Source organism: Petaurus breviceps, unplaced genomic scaffold (genome assembly GCF_028583685.1).
Source record: "Petaurus breviceps papuanus isolate PSGF00001 unplaced genomic scaffold, PetGlider_PUasm1.0 90994, whole genome shotgun sequence".
Taxonomy (NCBI): domain Eukaryota; kingdom Metazoa; phylum Chordata; class Mammalia; order Diprotodontia; family Petauridae; genus Petaurus; species Petaurus breviceps.
The window spans coordinates 6,570,110-6,585,470 of record NW_027187393.1 but is presented as its reverse complement, the minus strand read 5'-3'; the positions used below and the strand labels follow the sequence as shown (position 1 = coordinate 6,585,470).

Below are 15,361 nucleotides of genomic sequence, written 5' to 3'. Positions count from 1 at the left end.
TTGAATCTTCCCACTAGATGAGGTATTTGCCTGAGGCCATAAGCCTTTCATTATTACTAGGCCCAAATGCCTATTACTCTTTTTTGTTTGTTTTTGTTTTTTGGAGGGGGAAAGGTAGGACAATTTGTGCTAAGTGACTTGCCCAAGGTCACACGTCTAGTTTTTGTGTTAAGTGTCTGAGGCCATATTTGAACTCAGGTCCTCCTGACTCCAAGGCCGGTGCTCTATTCACTGCACCACCTAGTTGCCCCCAAATGCCTATTACTCTTAACCTAGTCTAGCCCAGGAACTGTATGTACAAAAATATTTATAGCAGCTCTTTTTGTGGTGGCAAAGAATTGGAAATCAAGGGGATTCCCATCAATTGGGGAATGCCTGAACAAGTTGTGGTACGTGAATGTAATGGAATATCATTGTGCTATGAGAAAGGAGGAGCAGACGGACTTCATAACAACCTGGAGAGACTTATATAAACTGATGCTGAGCAAGAAGAGCAGAACCAGGAGAAATCTGTACACAATCACAGACACATCGCATGTGTGATGACTAACTTTGATAGACTGGGCTCCTCTCAGCAATGCAAGGTTATAAGACGGCTCCAAAAGACTCATGATGGAAAGAGATATCCACATCCAGAGAAACAGAAACGGAGTCTGAATGCAGATTGAAGCAAACTACTTGCTCTCTTTCTTTTTCTTGTTTTGTTTTGTTTCCTCTTTCCCACTGATCATTCCATCCGTTATAATCCTTCTTTACAACCTGAGTAATGATTAATGTGAAGATATTTGTAGATCCTATATTTGAGTGCATGCTACCATGATGGAGAAGGGGGGCAGGATGGGGGAAGGGGAATATTTGAAATTCAAGGGACTGTGGAACCAAATGTTGTCAACTAAAAATAAATAAACAAATTAATTTTAAAATAAATAAATAAAACCTAGCCTAGCCCTCCATTGTCCAGTTACTTTCTATCCTTGATCCTATCAAAATATCTATACACAAATCTGTTACCCTTAAACTAGCCTAGTCCTCCATTGTCTGTCATCTCCTGGTAGCTTTCAGCTATTTCCCACCTTTAATCCCATTCCTGGAGTCTGACCTCAGTTCCATCAAAGATCCTCCTTAGACTCGTCCTCAAGACCCTCTCATAACACTAATCACAAGCAACTTCCAGGTTCAGATTATAAGCAAAGCAAACTCCCTTTATTCAGAGACAGGTCAAGGCAAAACATTTACAGAAAATCAAAATGCAGGGTAATTCAGTCATTTAGTAAGGTCTCAATTCAATCACAAAGTACCAAGGTTCAAGTATTCCACCCCTGGGCAATACATTCATTTAGTCAATCACAAAGTCTTCTCTCTAAAAGTCAAGTTTTCCACTCCTGGATCACAACTGAATTACAATACCATCCATAACCACCTAGCACCCTCTCAAAGGGGAAGTAGAGAGCACAAAGGCCATCTACCCCTAAGCTACAACAAGGTTAGATATCTTCATAGCATTCAATACCCAAGGAGAGGTCTTTTCTTGACCTGAGGTAAATTCTCAGCAATTTCTGTTCCTGGGAAGACAAAGCTTAACAAAACCACAATATGCATTACCAGCATCCTCATCAATTCACTCTCTGCCTGGCTAACAGTCTCAGGACTCCTGAAAACTAGACTCTTCTCCAGGATTTCTGTAAATATACAACAAAAGCCTCCTTCAGGGCTTCTGAACCAACAGCTAGGTTCCAGCACCTCTGCAACAACAGCACTGTCCTTCACCAGAGGATGAATCTGGCAAAGTAACATCAAAACAGACAGAACAAATACTGGCACCACAGTCATGCTTCTTCCCAGTTCAGTCCTTACTTCTCATTTCTCTCTCTAGCAGTAGTAGTGATAAAGTGTGTATTTTTTCTTCTTTTTTTTTTTTTGGAGGGGAAAAGGCAAGGCATTTGGGATTGAGTGTCTTACGCAAGGTCACAAGGCTAGTAAGTGTTAAGTGTCTGAGGCCGGATTTGAACTCAGTGGCACAGTGAATAGAGCACCGGTCTTGGGAGTCAGGAGGACATGAGTTCAAATCCGGCCTCAGGCACTTGACACACTAGCAAAAGCAAAAAATAGAAATAAATGAAATCATTATTTAAAAAAGAATAGAGGAAAAACAATTTCCCTGGTTGGAATTAAAGATGACTATGGCAAGGCCAAAATGCTGTCAGATATCCCTTTCCTTTCTCAATTGCTCCATGGACATTTAGCACATGGAAAGCAATAGCAGCCACAGAATCAAAGTCTCAAAAGCTTTCACCTGGTGGTCTGGGCCTCATTCTAGACAGAATGAGTCAGGGCCAGGAGTAGCAATTAATGATTGTGTCCCTCCCAGGTCTTGGGTTTAATTGGATATAGACCACAAGGGGGGGGGACACTTCAGGATCTAGGAGTCAAAAACAAATGCTGGTATTGCAGAAGTAGCTGACCCAAGAATTTCCTGATCCCAACTATTAACTCAACTATCTCCCACACTTCTGAGGGAACATGGGGAAATCTGGGAGGCTTAACTAGAGAAAACTGGCTTCCCAATTTCACCAACAGGTCCCTTCCCAATAAGAGGGCAGGATAAGAGGAGAGCATAAGGAAGGAGTGTTCAAACAACAGATCCTCATGTAGGCAGGGGACTGGGTATGTCTGGAGACATCCTGTAGTTTCCCCTTCCATGCCCCTGACCTAACTGGTCAAGGGGAGAGTAGAACCAATGGGTTAGAACAGAGAACATAGCCATAATAAAGTGGGAAACCTTACCTTCAGCCTCGATGCTTGCCCAGAGTTCAGTGAGAGATGGAGAAAGTAGGAGCACTGCCAAACCCCATGCTTCCTCTTCACTCCAAGTCTTGAGAAGACTGGAGGAAAGGGTACTGGGAGGTGGCTCTACCACTTTTACCTCAGTGACCATCCTTCCTCCAATGACCCTCCTGGTCAGATGGGCACAGTTCTAGAGACGTTGGTTCCTGGGGCTCCCTCTGGGGGGGTGCCCTGGAGGGGCACTCCATGGACCAGTGACCCTCCTTGTGGCATCAAAAGCAGGTTTTCCCCCTGCCCAAATGACTGGGCTTCCTCCAAGGGGATCCCCCAAAGGGGCTTTTCCTGGCCTTGGCAGCAGCCAAGAATCTAGCATGTTCTCTGTCTCTGGTTCATTCCCTTCGTTCTTTCTCCTCTGCTGCAACCATGTCCCTGTTATTAAAAACTCCAAAGGTCATCTCTAGTAATTGGGCCTGAGGTGTTTGGGGGTCCCATTGCCAATTTCTGCAGTTTCCTCCGAATAGTTGGGGCAGACTGACTAATGAAATGCATGTTAAGGGTTGCTGCCCCTTCTATAGGATCTAAATTTGTATATCTTTTAATAGCTTCTACCAGTCTATCTAGGAAAACGGCAGGGATTTCTTGATTTGTCTAAGAAATTTCTCTAACTTTCTGATAATTTACTTGCTTTTGAAATGCAGTTCTTAGGCCTTATAACAGGCAAAGTACCATATGGTCTCTCTCCTTATTCTCCCTGATTTAATAATCCCATCCTGGGTCACTAGTGGAAACAGCAGCTGTTCCTGGGGGGTATTTTCTGGCATCATTGCTAGCCAAATGATCCCCAAAATTTTTAGCTTGTTCCCAGACTCTCCTTTTCTCCTCAGTGGAACAGAAGGTAGAGAAGAGGATGTGCAACTCACCTCAAGAAAGCTCAAATTGCAGGGACAAGTCTCCAAAGCCTTCAGTAAACTTGGTTGGGTTTTCGGAGAACGTACCCAACTTTTCTTTAATTTGATTGAGATCCAAAATGGAGAGTGGGACATGCACTCTAATTGTCCCACCTGAGGAGAGAGCTGCTTCCCTTAAGGAAAAATGCCCTGAAGGCAGTATGGGTACAGAGGCTTGGGTAGGGAGATTGGAAGTCCCACTTCCTGTGAGAGTGACTGGAGGGTTCTGGCTGAACTGGATCAGACTCTAAGACTGGGGGATCCGGCTGGCAAGGGGGAAGGTCAGTCAGCACCTGAGAAGGGGAAGGGGTCAGAAGAGGAAATACCTCTATGACTGCCTAGGGGGTAGGGCCTGAGGCCTGAGTGGGTGTTGCCTCAGGGGAAGGGGCCACAGAGGGAGGAACTTCAGCAAAACCAGTGGCTGGGACCTGAGCAGAAGTCCCTGAGGGGGGAGGGTCATGCTGGGAGATGCAGGGTAGGAGATATGGATGGTGTAGGAGGCAGGAAATGAGAGGTGTTGGGCTAGAGGAAAAGGGAAGGGGAACCAAGGGGAAAAGGGTTGGGGTGCAGCAGAAGGAGCTGGGAGAGCTGCTTCAATGACCTGAGCAGCAGTTGCTGAGGGAGGAGGGGCTGGGTCTGAAGCTATGGGAAAGGGGTCATTTAATTGGTCCCATTGCCCCTCTGTGTAGGGGCTCTAGCATCAAGCATCTCAGTCTTTCCTGAGAACCTTGTTCTGAGAAAGTTCAACAAAAGCCATTAAGTAGGAAACTTCTATCCATCTTCCTTCTCTGCAACAGTATGATTCTAACTGCAAGAGACTATTATCTTTTAAAGTCCCCAAAACAAGCCATGATTCAGGGTCTTCTAGGCCATATCTAGGCCAAACAGTGTTGCAAAAAATACACCAACTTTTCCTTTTTAAAGGCTCCAGAGAAACTAAATTTTTTCCAATGTTGTAAAAGACAACCCAAAGGCAAACTTTTGGGAGCTACAGGCATAGGACCTCGAAGTCCCTTTCTCCATAAAGGAAGGTTTGAGAGTAAGCCTCAAAAAACAAACAAAAAAAACACAAAAAAGTATGTGTGCACCCCCAAAACTGTGTGCAACAGAAATCCTTACCCAAACAATACTCAGAGGTTTCTCAAGGTAGGAAGCAAAAAAGAACGGTTTATTTATGATCTCAAGAAAGGGCCACCCTCCTGACAAATGGTCAGGGAGGAGAAGCAATTTACAAAAGGAAATGGTGAAGTTATACAGCCCTAATGTAGAATTCTCCCCCACCCCCTCTCCTGACCCTCTTCTTCCATTTGACTGGAAGTTAGGTGTACAAACTAAACTTGGCAATCTACCTCAAGTACTGGAACAAGGAAACAGATCACCCAATGTACGTTTAAGAAAGCACTTCTGTCCTTATTTGGCATACCTTGTGCTGAGGTGGCACTGGGGAGGGTCTCCTTTGCTCTAAGTCGAAGATTCCTGCAATGTCAGGTGACTTTTAAACTTAGGTTTAGTGGATGCTGAAGCCACTCTAGATTTGATTTTTCAGAATGGGGAAAATTCACTGCAAATTATCCCTCACAAGTACCTGAAGTTTTCCCAGTTTCCTAGTGCCAAGAGAATTGAAAAAAAATCTGACTTATACTTCCAGATGGGGAGTCTGTCCTTGTCCTCCATTCTTCAGAAGCTGTGCACATGTCCATGTTCTCCAAAATAAACAGACAGGACCGAGAACCTGAGGTCAGGCTGAGCACGAATTCTAGCTGTCTGACCTAATGAGACCTGAGAGGTCAGCCCCCCCTCCCCAAAAAAAACACACAAAACAAAAAACTGCACTTCCAAAGTGCTAGGGAGAGAGAGGCTTACATACCTTCCAGTCCTGGCTGGAGAAGAACTGGAGAAGAGCTTGAGATTAGCAGTGTTTCCAGTATCAGGGAACCATAAAAATGAAGAGGTTACCCATAAAGGTTAGGGTTGCTCTGGAGACCCCAAAATACCAACACACCGGCTCCTGCAGAATGAATTCGACTCAAATCTTTTCAGCCAAGAAAAATAAGGTTTATTAAAAGTTCACTTGTATCAGACACAGTTAAGTCTGTGTTAGGTCATTCTATGGCATCTTTCCCCACAGGGAGACAAGATGGGGTCTTATATATAGAGGTTGTGGGAATAATCTAGGAGTGGTCTAGAGGAGGAGTTTGGGGAGGGTCAATGAGTGATTAAAGGTGGGAAGTTGCTGGAGGCTACCTGGAGACTACAGACAATGGTGGGCTAGGCTGGTTCAAGGGTGGATTGATATTTTGATAGGCTCAAGGGTAGTAAGTCTAGTAACAGAGGTTTGGGGGCCGCCAGGTAGCACAGCAAGTAAGAGCACCGGCTCCAGTGTTGAGAAGACCTGGCCTCAAGCGAATGTTTCATCAAATGGGATGATTTAATCAGAGTTCAAGGGGGGTTCCCAAAGCCTGTACCTCAAAAACTCAAGGGATAATTCCCCTTATCTCTCACAATTCCCTCCTGTTCTTTTATACCTTTTGAAGTATCAGCAGTTTTCTTAATTCTAATTACCCTTATTGCATTGACAACATACAAGGGTGACAGTCCCCTTTATGAGTGCAGATACAGAGATTCAAAAGAAAATAATAACAAATAATTGTCCTTTCAAAGTCCAAACGTCTCTTCTCACACTGCTGTAGGGTGTAGGGCACAACCCCACCTTCCCTTCCCTTAATTGATCTGTAAACAGGCATTTTAGCATAACTTACTCCTCCCTTCCCTCTCCTAATTGATCTGGATGGGGTTTTCAGCCTAGGGTAAAATCCTTGCTCCATTCTTCCTTGCCCCCCCCCACCCCCCTCCCTACCCCATCTCCACATTCTGGGTTCCCTAAACCTCAGCATAGGAAAGCGGGAAAATTCAAATATACACTGACCAATCACTCATTGTAGTTTCAGCTTACATAACCTGACTATTGTAATCTCTATAAAAACCGGCATATTGTTCATGCCAGGTTACTGTCTGATTTGGGTATGTGACCCTGGCAGTCCTTCGGTAATAAAATCCACTTCCAATTTTAATCTCGGGCATCTTCTGTCTCGCTGCATTTATGCACTACATCTGGATCTGAGGAAGTCCTCTGGTGGCTTAGGGTTATCCATCTTCAGTCCTGCATCCCAGCTTCTCTTTCTTCGCCCTTCTTTCATTCATTTACCTACAAAAGGAACCTTGGAACCAATTTAAATGACCATTCCAAAACCCTTATCATTATTACAAAATTAAAATTGTAGTCTTGGTCAATTGTCATGATCACATATTAAAACCAGTTTCCTATATTTTGTATTAATCCATTATTAATTCCTCCACCAGGAGGATGGGATTTCACTAAGGAATTTACATTAAGCTCACAATTAAAACAATTAAAATTTTTACCAAGTAGTACAAAGATTATTCTTCTTTTAACATTGACCAGTTGTAACAAAGTTGAGACAAGTATGATACTAACTAAATACCATAATAATATTCCCACAAACCCTCCATCTATTTGTCCTTATACTATTACAATGAACCAAAGGATTCTGATTTATACAGGAATACATGTACTAAACCCTAAGCCTAATAGCTTTATCTTAATAGTAACTTGAGATGTTCCAGAATTAAGTACTTAATAGATTTGTTGTTGTGTTTTCAAAACTTTTAATTATTGAAATTTGCCACCAAGAATAGGGATGAGATTGTAATGAAAACTTCAGAATGTCAATTCCAGGTAAAATGTATACCAGGCTGCAGTCTGCATTGAGCCAAGCTCAAAGTCTGCCAGGTTGAATTCCAAGAATCAAGAGAATCCTACCTCAGCTCATGCAGAACCGTCAATCTCCTGACCTTCCATACCCATATTTCCCAGGCCTTCCATCCCTGTACTTCACAGGGTCTGGCACCATGGATCAGTGGCTCAGATAGCTTGGATAGCTTTTCTTAATATCCATACTTGGAGTTAGACTCAGAGGAACAGTCCCATCAAATCTTAAATAACAAGCTCCAACAATCCGTTTAAGATATGATTATAATCTCACATTGGTTAAGGAACATCTCTAAAGTGAGCGTCAAATAACCTGTATTCATTTCTACATTTATTCTTGTTCACAAAAATCAAATCTCCCATCAGGATTATAAATTATTGCTCTAATAGATTTTCATCTACTTCCCAAGCTTCCCTATCTTCTTGAGACTATGCTTAATCTGAACTCACACTAAAATTTCTTTTCTCTCAACTAAAAATGTCTCTGATTTAATCCCAACAATTAATTTAGTCAATTGTATTAATACCCAATTACACTTTGAAATATACTGGGACCCCATTCCACTCATATACACAGATATAATTTTTCTACAATAACTTTATAATCCCAATCTCAGTCCATGGGATGATTCAATATTACATTTGTATCCTTATTTCCTTGCCTTCTCAAATATGATTGAGCTATTAATTATAAAATCAAGTTACAAATCTTTCTGCCTTCCTAAATACTTCCTCACACTCTTCTCAACATACTTAAACCATCTGATACAAAGGTATCCAGGTCACTATCTAGAGACAGGAGGGGCTTGGATAAATCCCCATTTGTCCCCAAACCTTCTTATCTGCCTTCCATATTTCTAATCAAACCTTTATTTATCCTTCCAAATCTCTCAAATCCATTGTTGAGATTATTCAGCTTTCCTTTACATTTTTAACCATAAAACAAGATAGCTCATAAGTTATTATTCTTTTGCTAACATAACTGTTCTGCTTAAAGAAAGCAAAGAGGTTAGAGGCTAAACCTCACAAACTCTTCCCTAATTATACTCATTCTGGAAGAGTGAGATACTTCAAGAATCTAAATCTTTTCCTTATCCGTTAAATTGCAAATGTTAGCTTTGACTATTCCATGCAATAACCACAAATTCAGATTAAAACAGCAAGATCTCTTCTGCAAAATATCTTTTCTAAAAGCATTTCCTTTCTTTAAAAAGTTTAAATTTATCCTCATGTTAAGGGGAATAAAGATTTGCATTATGCCTAACTTTCCGTTGATTACCAAACTCTGCCATAAAGATGAAAAGTGGGGACCTTATTGGACAAAGCATCCAAGCATGCAGTGTAGTCCCCAAACCCCCCTACTTCAACATCAATTAACTCTCATTGAATGGCAATATACCACAAAGATTTACCACAATTCCCATTCTAATTTCCAAATTTGTACTAAAAACCAATTACTGGAAATCAATTTTACCAACTTTAAAGGCCAGTTTGGAGACTAATTTCTCAGTAAGACTTCTTCAGAGGCTAAAGAAGTAACTGCTGCCCCTCCTCTCCCCCCCCCCCCCCCCCCCGTGGGGAATGGTGAAATTCTCTTCTTAATCTGATCTGTGACAAGTGGAATGACTCTTTAGGCAATCTGCCTGAAGTTCCCTAATCCCAGAGTCCCATCTAGAAACTTCAGAAAATTCACAGTAAGATTGAATATTACAAAATCTATACATAATTGATAAAATGAACCACGCTTGGGCCATAGGATCATCTAAATTTAGACCAGAAAATTTTCTGATATTTTCTTTCAATCTATCAAGAAAGGTATATTGGGCCTCATCTTTGACCTGCTGTATTTCCTGTACTTTTTTTTTTAATTCTGGTTCTTAGGCACTGCATTCTGAATTCCCTGGATCACCATGTTTCTAAGATCTTGTAGGTGCCCTCTATGTATGAGGTTATTGTGATCCAGTGGTCTCAAGAGAGAAAATTTTCCTCCCCACTTGGACCCCCTTGAGCCATAGGCTGGGATTCATTCCAAGCCTGCATATTGGCCCACCTAATTTTTCTCCTCTCTTCCCCAGTAAATAATATATATCCAAGATTGATAATAATTTCCCCCTAAGTATACAAATTGGGTCCTAAAAACTGATTAACCTGATCATTGACCCCTGAGGGTCCTCAATGACTGCTTCATTTCTTTCTTAAAAGTCCAGAGTCTGGATGACCTGGGATCGAATCCGGGTTCAGACACTTAGCACCCACCCAGAAACACCTGGCATTGTAACCTTGAGCAAGTTACTTAATCCCAATTGCTTAAGAAAAAAAAAAGTTCTAATTTCAGTGCTGCTTAAGGGGGGGGGGGGCATTCACATAACCTATCTGGTGGGCCAGCAGGACTTTCCTAAAAGGGAAAGTTTTAGCAGCTTCTCCTAGGGAGAGGAAAACTTTATCTTTTATCAACTGTTTCAATTCACTCTGGAGAGGTGTATGGGTGTGTCAGACACAGCCATTAAGTCCATTGAGTCCTCACCCCTTACAGAGGGCAAGGAGGGCAGGAAAGGAGGAGTTGAGGCTCGGCCAGGAAGTCCCTGTCCCTGTGATAAAGGAATTTAGGACTGGGGTAGAGAAAAAAGGGGGTCCAGGTCCCTGGGATGAGGCCTCAGTTCTTGTGCTTCAGTTTCCCTTTGGGCTCCTCCCCCTTCTTTAGAGGGAATTTGTTCTACCACCTCAGGACATATTCAATTTGGGGTTAAAGGCTCCTTAGAATTCATATACAAATTTAGTTGTTTGCACACCCAATCTTCAGAGGAGCCTTATTTTGGCCAAGATACTCCTACTCCCAGAGGGGTGCCAGTCCAAATGAGGCAACAGTATTTTATCATCTTCCTTTGGTCTTTTCCCTTGCATTTTGGTAAATTATCCCAATTAGTTAGTGTATCTCCAAGAGGACTATCTCTTGGAATGTTAGGAAGGTATTTTGGACTGCTATTTTAGATTTCTTTTTACCCATAGTTTTAATCTTATCAGGATCTCTTAGGCCTAGCTAACTCTTTCCCGGACAGGAGAAATCTTAAAGACTCAAATTAGAGTGTCCCCCACCCCTGGCACCCCTGGCAGGAGAAGTCTTACAGACTCAAACTGCTTAGACTGTCCCCCACCTCTGGATCACCCAGGGACTTGCTTACCTGGGTTTGTGTACACAAACTTGTGTGATCCCTGCCAGCTAACAGCTGTCTTCACTAGCAAAACCAGAATTTCTGCTTCCTACAGAGTACCTCCATTTAAGGCATTACCCTATCGGAGTCAGATCTAACAGACCAATTCCAAGGACCTCCAAGAAACCTCGGTGGGTGCCTGGTCCTTATGGGGGGGCAGCTAGGTGTGTGACGCAGTGAATAGAGCACCAGCCCTGGAGTCAGGAGGACCTGAGTTCAAATATGGATTCAGACACTTAACAAAAAAAACTAGCCGTGTGACCTTGGGCAAGTCATTTAACCCCAATTGCCCTCCAAAAAGCAAAAAAAAAAATTCTTATAAGACCCTCTCGGTGAGCCCCCAAAACTGTGAGCAGCAGAAATCCTCACCCAAACAATACTCAGAAGTTTCTCAAGGTAGGAAGCAGAAAAGAATGGTTTATTTATGATCTCAAGAAAGGGCCACCCTCCTGACAAATGGTCAGGGAGGAGAAGCAATTTACAAAAGGAAATGGTGAAGTTATACAGCCCTAATGTAGAATTCTCCCCCACCCTCCCTCCTGACCCTCTTCTTCCATTTGACTGGAAGTTAGGTGTACAAACTAAACTTGGCAATCTACCTCAAGTACTGGAACAAGGAAACAGATCACCCAATGTACGTTTAAGAAAGCACTTCTGTCCTTATTTGGCATATCTTGTGCTGAGGTGGCACTGGGGAGGGTCTCCTTTGCTCTAAGTCGAAGATTCCTGCAATGTCAGGTGACTTCTAAACTTAGGTTTAGTGGATGCTGAAGCCATTCTAGATTTGATTTTTCAGAATGGGGAAAATTCACTGCAAATTATCCCTCACAAGTACCTGAAGTTTTCCCAGTTTCCTAGTGCCAAGAGAATTGAAAAAAATCTGGCTTATACTTCCAGATGGGGAGTCTGTCCTTGTCCTCCATTCTTCAGAAGCTGTGCACATGTCCATGTTCTCCAAAATAAACAGACAGGACCGAGAACCTGAGGTCAGGCTGAGCACGAAACAGCCTCCTAGCTGTCTGACCTAATGGGACCTGAGAGGTCAGGCCCCACCCCACCCCCCCAAAAAAACCACAAAACAAAAAACTGCACTTCCAAAGTGCTAGGGAGAGAGAGGCTTACATACCTTCCTGTCCTGGCTGGAGAAGAACTGGAGAAGAGCTTGAGATTAGCAGTGTTTCCAGTATCAGGGAACCATAAAAATGAAGAGGTTACCCATAAAGAGGGTTAGGGTTGCTCTGGAGACCCCCAAATACCAACACACCGGCTCCTGCAGAATGAATTTAACTCAAATCTTTTGAGCCAAAGAAAAATAAAGTTTATTAAAAGTTCACTTGTATCAGACACAGTTAAGTCTGTGTTAGGTCATTCTATGGCACCCTTCCCCACAGGGAGACAAGATGGGGTCTTCTATATAGAGGTTGTGGGAGTAATCTAGGGGTGGTCTAGAGGAAGAGTTTGGGGAGGGTCAATGAGTGATTAAAGGTGGGAAGTTGCTGGAGGCTACCTGGAGACTACAGACAATGGTGGGCTAGGCCAGTTCAAGGGTGGATTGATATTTTGATTGGCTCAAGGGTAGGAAGTCTAGTAACAGAGGTTTGGGCCTAGCCACAAAGTAAGGCTTATGGCCTCATGAAAATGTTTCATCAAATGGGATGATTTAATCAGAGTTCAAGGGGGGTTCCCAGAGCCTGTACCTCTTCAGTAGCAGCCTCCAGATGCTGGCTTCCAGAAGTTTTTCTGGCCTCTCTCTGCTTGGGCCTCCCTCTAAATCCATGGCACCAGCTCCTCCCAGTTCAGCCCCCTCTCTTCATGTCAGTAAGTCCATCCCACAAGTAGGATTCACAAGCTCTGGGTTTTAATACTTAACCTGAAAACCAAGCCAATACAAGGGGATCTTTAAAGTTTATTACCAATGTATCTCCACAAACTCCTCCTCTAGACCACCCCTAAATCCTCCCACAATCTTTCTCTATTTAAGATCCATCTTGCCTCTATGAAGGGACTGAAATTAATCTAGCACAAACTCACTGTGTCCAGATTATTCTGCCCCACTTGTCAATAATACAAGCTTCACAAATACTTAGCCTTCTTAAGAATCTATCCATTATGGGAATCTTTAATAAACTTTGCTTTACTTTGGCTGAGAGAAGATTGAGTCAAATTCATTTCAGCAGGACCCAGTGTGTTAATATTTTGGGTCCTCAAGCACCTCTAAAACCTTAAACTTCAACAATAGGATGGGTACAAGGTAGAACTTCAGTTGCTTTAATTTGCATTTCCCTAATTAGTAGTGATTTAGAGCATTTTTTTCATATGACTATTGATAACTTTGATCTGAAAAGTGCCTTCAACAAGCATTTATTAAGTATTAGATATGTATTTGGCATTCTTCTAAGCTCTGGGGACACAAAATAAATAAAACAATTTCTACTCAATGAGTTTACATTATGTATATTTTTCAAGAGCCATAATTTATTGAGAGTACATCCTTTCCCAGCTCCACACATAGTGCCCTTCCCTCCCAGCCCCCCTTCTTATGTCCATCTCCTTGACTACTTCTGAGGTTTGTAGATCTTCTTTTCCATTTCCAGAAGATAGATGGGGGAAGAAGGGATGAATGCTTCTCAATGAGCCCCATCAGTCCACTATAACTTTCTACCTCAAACTTGGTGAAATTAGCAAGCAATTCAAATTTCTCATACAGTTCCTTCACTTTAGCAACCTTCTCTGGATATTTCTGTCCATAACTCTTTTCCAACATCTTTCTTTGCTCAGATGATGCCAGCTGAAGGCACTTCACACCAGCCAGCTGCATGTGTTGTCCTGGATGTCAGTACCAATCTTGACAATCATACTGGGACCACCAAAACAGTCAAGGTAATCATCCTGAATTTAAAAAAACTCCCCAATCTCCAAAAGGATGTTCTTGGCATTGGCGTGTTCTTTCTACCCATCTATGCCTGCCATGAACATAGCAGCTGGAAATGGTAAGTAGAAGGAGTAAAAAGCCATCTTGTATTTGAAAATGGTCTTATATCTCTGCTCAGTGAATTGGGTAAGATCAACCTTGTCTTACCCAATGGTCTGTGATAAGATACAGGGTTTGGCCAATCTCATCCTGGTAAGTGTTTTGTAGAAAGAGTTCGATGAGGATCAGGTAACAGGGCTGCTCATGGCAATAATCCTTTAGAAGGTGGAAGATACAGGCTTCTAACAACATGACATCATTGATGGCATCCAAGTCAATTCCAGGCTTCTTATCCTAGCATGGATGTCCCTGGTGCAATCATGAAATGCATTCGTGATGTCATCTGTTACTATGAAGAAACACACCAGCCCACTGCTAGTGCTCTCTGTAGACTGTCAGCATCCTGCTTTTTGGGTTCTACCAGCTCTTGGAATACCATGAGCATTGACAAGTCTTGCCTGTATTTTCCCCCAAGGGCATTGTACTCTAGGACCTCCTTAAGCCTGATTATGGCATCTCCCGCCTCAGGATGCCCCATCCCATCTTCTGTCAGGGTCTTTACAATCTGGGAGAAATGCTGGACAAAGTCTTGCTTCTCTTGGGCAAAAACTGCTTTCTGGTCTCTGTTCATTCTGGTACCTAGATGTAGCCACAGCCTTCTCTGGGGAGTGAGGGGATTACATTATATTTTAAAAGTATATTTTATTTTCAAATTATCTCTCTTTTCTGTCCTCCAACCCCACATTGAGAAAGCAAGGGAAAAAAAAAACAAACCTGATACAAACCTGTATTGTCAAGCAAAAAATTCCTGAATTAGCCATGTCCTGAAAAATATGTCCTAATCTGTACTCTGAGTCCATTATCTATTGGGAAGAAGATAGCATGTTTCATCATAAGTCCTCTGGAATTGTGGTTGGTCAGTGTGTTGATCAGAGTTCCTCTTTTAAAGTTGTTTGTCTTTATAATATAATTGTCATTGTCTTTGTATAACTTGTTTTCCTGACTCTACTTACCCCATTCTGCATCAATTTATACAAGTTTTCCCAGGTTTCTCTGAAACTGTCCCTTTCATCATTTCTTACAGCACAATACTATTCTATAATATTCATATATATTATTATATATACATTATATATTAATATATAATATAATATATATTATATATACTTGCTCAGCCATTCTCTAATTGATAGGCATTCCTTCAGTTTCCAAAGAACTTACACACACACACATACACACTCATATATATATATATATTTTTTTAAGGTTTACATGTAGGTCCTTTTCCTATTTCTCTGATCCCTTAAGGGTAAAGACCTAGTAATGATATCTCTGTATCAAAGGGTTTATTAACTTCTGGGTCATAATTCCAAATTGCTTTCCAGAATAATTGTACTGGTTCATAATTCTACCAACAATGCATTACATACTTGTTTTCTCATAGCCCCTCCAGCATTTGTCATTTTCCTTTTTTTTGGTCAACTTTGCCAATCTGATATGTGTGAGATTTTTCTCTGATTATTAATGATTTAGAGCAATTTTTCTTATGACTTTTGATAACTTAAATTTCTTCCTCTTACAACTCCTCTTTATTAACTCCTCTTTTTTAACTCCCTTTGACCATTGGGGAACAGTGCTTATTTTTATAAATTTGAATTAG

The 15,361-nt window shown here is 41.8% G+C and overlaps 1 protein-coding gene and 1 pseudogene across 1 annotated transcript in view; both read right to left on the bottom strand.

The window, feature by feature from the left end:
• The window catches only part of ACSS2 (acyl-CoA synthetase short chain family member 2), a 139,764-nt gene that overhangs the window by 36,250 nt on the left and 88,153 nt on the right, over positions 1 to 15,361 (bottom strand). The gene's annotated exons all lie outside the window — the stretch shown is intronic.
• Positions 13,286 to 14,332, bottom strand: LOC138153432 (farnesyl pyrophosphate synthase pseudogene; annotated as a pseudogene).